This window comes from Capsicum annuum, chromosome 6 (genome assembly GCF_002878395.1).
Source record: "Capsicum annuum cultivar UCD-10X-F1 chromosome 6, UCD10Xv1.1, whole genome shotgun sequence".
Taxonomy (NCBI): Eukaryota; Viridiplantae; Streptophyta; class Magnoliopsida; order Solanales; family Solanaceae; genus Capsicum; species Capsicum annuum.
In genome coordinates, this window is record NC_061116.1 from 105,656,447 (window position 1) to 105,663,087 (window position 6,641).

The following is a 6,641-nucleotide window of genomic DNA, read 5'->3' on the forward strand; positions in this document are numbered from 1 at the left end:
TGTAAACTTTTGTTTAATTATTCTATTTAGACCCAAACCACTAGATTCTTGATGGGTGGTAGTAGTATCTTTTGAGCTCAAAATTTACCCATTCTTCAGGGTAAATGATCCTTGAGCATAAAAAGACGTGTTGATAGTTTTGAAAGTGTAATTTCACAAGCGTTACTTATATGAGATTTTGACTTGATTTTGGACCCAAAGAATAAAAATACAATATGAGTAGTATTGTTCGAGTATTAATGTGTAGATTACTCTTTTCATAGTATGATATCATGTGTAAGCTTCTCAGTGGGGGAATTTTCATGACCCGATTTATGAGTCATTTTGGTGTTTTATCGCTTTTTAACTCGAAGGGTTGGAAAACATTGGTTTTGACTTTTTAATCCAAGATATAACATAGTCTCCACTTAATTTTCATGAAAAGGAATTAAGAAAATCTTTATAAGTTACACAAATGATTCAAAACAAAAAAAATCATTTGAGTTTTGAAATTCTAGGTAAGCGGTTCTCATTAAAATTTTAGGAAGGTTTTTAAGACACCTAAAGTGTCCTATAACTTGTGGTTTTTCAGACTATTTAAATTTGAGTAACTTTAAAAAGGAAAATTGATTATTGAAAAGAGAATTAATTAAGAAAAAATATTTTTGTTAAGTTTTATGCAAAGTCAGTTTTTAAATAACTTAGTAGGGGATTTAAATAGGTTCAAAAGAACATATAGAAAATAAATATAGAAATAGAAAAAAGGGGAAAAATAAGTGATTTAGGCTCTTAAGCCCAAATCCATCAACCTGTCCTAATCTAATTGGGCTTTTGCCCATCTTTACCTATTCTAGTCTAAATATTGGGCTTTAGCCCAAAACCTGTTCTAAACTATCTTTTTGAACCTTTCGGCCCAAAATATACTTCATATATATTAGTTTAGAACTTTGGCTTCGATGCCCCAAATGAATGAATAAGCAAAAAACTATAGGACAAAATATAAAGACGACAAATATAATAATAAAAATAATAAGACTTTCTAAGTGTCGTAGCCACTTCAACAATGGAATTTTAACTCATTCTTGTTATTTTGTCTCCTTGTGCCCTCACTCCATATGATTGATTTTTGAGGCAAAATTGAGAAAATGGGCCTCATTGACCCATAGACATTGCAAATGGGGGAGTCCATTGTAGACTTAAGAACAAATTCACATTCCACAAAAAGAAAAATTATATCGAATTAATACATATTCTAAGTATAGACCATTAACATATTAATACTACAAAAATGCATTCTCACATAAAAATAATGATAATAATAGTTCTAAAAGGAAAAATGTTTCAAAAGGAAAAATGTTTCAACCAGAGAAACAAACACACAAATGATTTAGTAAACTCTTCATGATAGAAATGAAAAAAAAACAAAGTGAAAAATTCATGGTTTAACAAATTTATATTAAGGTGCCACAAGAAAATTGAGCAACAGAAAGGCAGTGATTCAATCTATCTTAAAATAACAAGTTTAAATAGGCGAGGAAAGCATAATAGTATCAAATTAGGCACAAATGCAATAAGATAAATGAACAATCTTGATAACCAAGAAGTTACACTCCAAAGAAACTACTACTCCCTAACCAAAGCCCCTTTTGAAAAGAAGGAGAAAAAAAAAGACTCTAAGTTAATCATATATGCATCGATTCTAAAATAAAACAATCTTTCATCATATATGCATCGATTCTAAAATAAAACAATCTTTCATGATAAAGTTCGGGCCTCAGCCTCTCTAGCCACTAACCGGCACCGGACGGTGATAAATTGAACACTAAATGGAATTCTAAAGAAGAAAACTTTTCTCATTGATGAGACCAAAGGATAGTAGAAATGAATCAAGCATCTTATGTATTTCTCATGCAATTAAAAATTTTACACAGGGAACATGAAGAACTTGGGGCCCAATTAGAGCCTAAACTAATGTGAGACATAAGAAAATACTCTTGAATACAAAAGTTGATCACCACAGGATAGGCTAAAGAAATCTTTTGCACTCAATTCTTTAAACAGAACACATAAATGACAAACAATCAATATTCATAAGTGAGTCTCGAATATTGAAGACTTTAGAGATGAAAACATATCATAGTAAGAATATGCCTCATTTCTCAAGTTTTAATTTTTGAGAAGAAACTATTTCCCTTTTTGAGTTATTGACATTCTAACAGTATTAGGAACTGGGGAAAATCAATGGACACACATCTTAAATAGAGAGCCTAGTTGAAATAGTAAGAAAGTTACAATATTCCCAATACATCAAGAAAATAGAAAAAACACTTTACAGATTACAAATATGCTCAAATTAGCTTGTATTTGGTCAATAGATAAATATATGGTTAGGGGAAAACAATGAATGAATCAATGATACAAATAAACAAACTTGCACATGAATAAATGCAAAAAACACATCAGAAAAAAAACTCAAATCAGGATTCTAATAAAATCTCAAATGAACATCAAGAACAATATCATTCATAATTCTTTTCACAATAACCTATGGCTTTCAAAGCCATCTATATCAGACAATCCCATCATTAAAGGCTATTAAATACTACAATAACTATAGAATGATGAAATGAAGAAGAATTAAAATTGAAACTAAATGGAAAGGAAGATTACCTATTTTAGAGTAGTAAAATAGGACTTGAGCCTACTCTAAAATTTCGACAACCACCAAAAAGCATAACCGTCAATTCAAGAACTTCGATTAATTGAGGACCTTCACTAAAAATTTTACTAAAAACAAAAGAATTTTTCTTGACAGTATTTTCTTACCTGCCTTGAATTTTTTATTTCAGCTTAACAATAAGCTATTTATAGAAAATAACAATGAGGAGTGAATGTAGTTCCATCGATGTGGGAGGAAAATATCAATGGTGTTTTGGAGATTTTGAGAGAAACTTCAAATGAGATAAGAGAGTGAACTGTAATTCGTACTGCTTAGTACAGTTTTTGAATTTTGAAATTTAAAATTGGATAAGGTTGAAAGATTAGGGAAATTTGTGGTTGTACGATGGTTGTGTTAGATTGAGTTTGGGTATGGGTCAGTTTAGGGAAGTCAGGTTTGAGTTTGTTAGTTTTATGGCCGGAGTTAATTATTTCGGTGGATTTTGATGGGCTACCAACATTCGGTTATTGTGTGACTATTTATGGGTGTTACCATCGGGTCAGACTCAGCTTTTGGAGTTGATCTTGGGTTGCTTGGCTGCATGTATGTTGAAGTTGTTGTTGTTCATTATGCTGTATGGGTTGTGGTTTGTCCTTTGTTTTATTGTTGATGAAAAAAAAAGGGTTTGGGTCGGGTTAATGTTGATGGGAATGGGCTGCTAAGTTGTTAAGGTTGGGCTGATATTATTGATAGTATTGTTGGGTTGGTGTTGTTTGCCAAAATAGCACGTGGGCCGAGTCAGGAAATATGAAAATGGTAGATTAGGTCAGTTTTGGGGTTATTTAAAAAACATAATCCCAATTAAATTTGGAGTTAGCTAAATCCATTTAAATTTTGGTCAAATTGAAAATTAATTGGCCAATTTCATTGCAATTTTGGCCAATTTGATTTCAATTATGGCAAAATTTAATAGATTGGCCAAATTAAATCCAAACTTGACACGAATTAATACTTCATTTAATTTTGAGTTTCTCGGTTTGATAAAATCAAACACATATTTATCCAAATAAATTAATTTTGAGAATAAATTACATTCAAATCTAGATTGTAACCATTTTAATTTATTTTCAAGATAGGCTCCTTAATTAAAATCTGATATTCTGTAAAATAAATATTTAAGCAACAAAATTATATGAATTTCATATAATTGAATACGATAATATATAATCTTTACTTAAAATGACAACATTGCCCAAATAACTACTTTGAAAAGATTTTTATTCAGATAAAATAAATATTATAATTTTATTTAAAATTAAAGAAACTCGGAATTAAACTTAGTCGTAAAGGGAAAAAATTAGGTGTCAACAATTTCTCTCTCTCTTTGGGTAGGTTTCCTATATATCTCAGGTTATATGAGAATTCATGCCACTTGTAGTTCATAAATCTTGATTCAAAGTACGATTTTTAAGAAATTCTCAAGATATTTCAGTTTTTGAGTTTTGAATAAAATGAAAAAGCTGTGGTATAAGAGGATTAGGGATGGGGAGAGGTTGGAATGTAGTCGAGTTTTCAACAAAGAGCCCAACCTACATATTCCCGAGACTCAGGGAATTAGACTATTTGTAGTTTGACTCGATTGGTAGAAAAGATAGTCTTTTATTTTAGACGATCTTTGACTCAGGATGAGTGACAAGTTGTTCGAGTTAGGAAAAAGAGGCTTGTAACCTCTTAACCATGAATGTGGAGCTCTTCACATAAAAAAGTAAGAATTTACCTAGACATAATTTTCAAAACTCTAGGTGTCCCATCACTTGAATTTAGACAAATGAGAAAGTTACCCTCGGCATGAGTTTAGAAGTATCCCAAAGGTAAAGCTGAAACTAAAATTTTCCCAAAGTACCTATATGCCTTATAATAGGGGTGCAGTTGGATGGTGGTGGCGATCATCTTTTAGCTTGAGTCCAAAGAGTTTGACATCCCTCTCTAGACTATGTCCTATTTTAATACTAAGAAAAAGTTCCACGTTGTGTTGCATCCTTTTTGGAATCATCCTCACCTGTGGATTTGTTTTGAGATTTTCATCCTCTTAGATGCTCTCGATAATGTCTCAAACAAAAGTTGTTAGTGCTAAAGACAATTTACAAAAGGGTATATAGTTTTTACCATATCTCTACGTGAGTTATTGCCTAAAAGCGAAGTCATCCTCTCATATACCTATCTAAAAGGAAATAACTTGCAATAATAAAAACAACAACTCTCTTGGTTATTGAATAATTAACTCATTTTTCATTTGAATATGTCTTCAAAGTGGAGTGTCTCTTTTAGACACTGATGACACTTTATGCAGAACAGTCACTGCAACTGTGTAATCTTATGTTGATTCAGAAACCCCTTTGGTCACCTATAATTCTTGTTGTATATGGAGTGATAACCTCTCTAGTTATTAATAAGAATTATTTGCATATGACCTCGGGTAAGTCTTGCAAAAATTTTGTATTGATATGACTTATAGATTTTTCCTGAATTATAATCTTTGGATAATCTTGCGCATTATTTGATGTTGGATATGAGACGACTTACAGATATCCTTTGAATCATTAGCTTTTTGGTAATCCCAAACATTATCTGACCTTTGATAAGAGATAGCTTACAGATATTCCTCCAATCGCTAGCTCTCAGGTATTCCAGCGCATCATCCGACCTTAGATACAATATGACTTATAGATATCTCTCAAATTGCTAGTCTTTTGGATAATCTTAAACATAATCAATCTTTTGATATGATGTGGTTTATAGAGAATCCTTAGACATATCAATTTTATAATCTTTCATATTCTTTGATAATAATTTAGCTGCGACTTATGGATAACCTTTGGACTATCAATTTTTGGATAACCATGCACACTATCCGGTTAGGATGTTGTTGCAGCTTACGGATGGCCTATGGGCTATCAACTCATAGGTAATCTTGCATGCTATCCTATTTTAAATAATATGGCTTATAGATGACCCTCAAATTGTCAATTTCTAGGAAATCTCATGTATCATCTGTCTTTAGATAGCGACTTGAAGGCATCCTTTCAAATCGCGTGCTCTTGATACATTCAGATGTTGATTCATAAAATGATGAGATATACTCAATGGCAATGTTTTTGTCTCATGTGTTAATAGATATTAAATGTTGATGATATCCTTTATGCCAACATTTGTGTTGCGCATGTCAATATTTATTAAATGATGATGATATCCTCAATTCTAGCATTTATATTTCCCGTGTAAACAAATATTAAATGCTAGTGATATCCTTGATGCCAATGTTTATGTATCGTGTGTTAATAGATATTAAATGATGATGGTATCTTTGATGCCAGCATTTGTGTCTCGCATGTCAACATATATTAAATGCTGGTGATATCCTCGACACCAGTGTTTGTGTCTTACATGTTAATAAATATTAAATGCTGATGATATTCTTGACGCCAGAGTTTGTGTCTCACGTGTCAATAGATATTAAATATTGGTGATATCCTCAACACCAATATTTGTGTCTCAGGTGTCAATAGATATTAAATTCTAATGATATCTTCGACACCAGCATTTGTGTCTCGCATGTCAATAGATATTAAATGCTGATGATATCCTCGATGTTAGCATTTGTGTCTTGTGTGTCAATAGATATTGGTGCTTTAAAGCATCTTCCAAGGCCAGACCTTATCGTCATGCGTGGAGAGCAATTACAGAGACTTAGTTGAATGGCATGATGCCCCTCATGGCAATGAAATGTTATGAAATGGCCTACTTTGTAATGGCATGAAATGAAATAGCCCTCTCGACAATGGCATGAAGTAGCCCTCTCAGTGATGATATGAAAATGGCCCTCTCAGCGATGATATAAAAATGGCCTTCTCGGTAATGACATGAAATAGCCCTCTCAGTAATAAGATAATATAAAATAGACCTCTTTGGAATGGCATAAAATTGCCCTCTCGACAGTGAGATG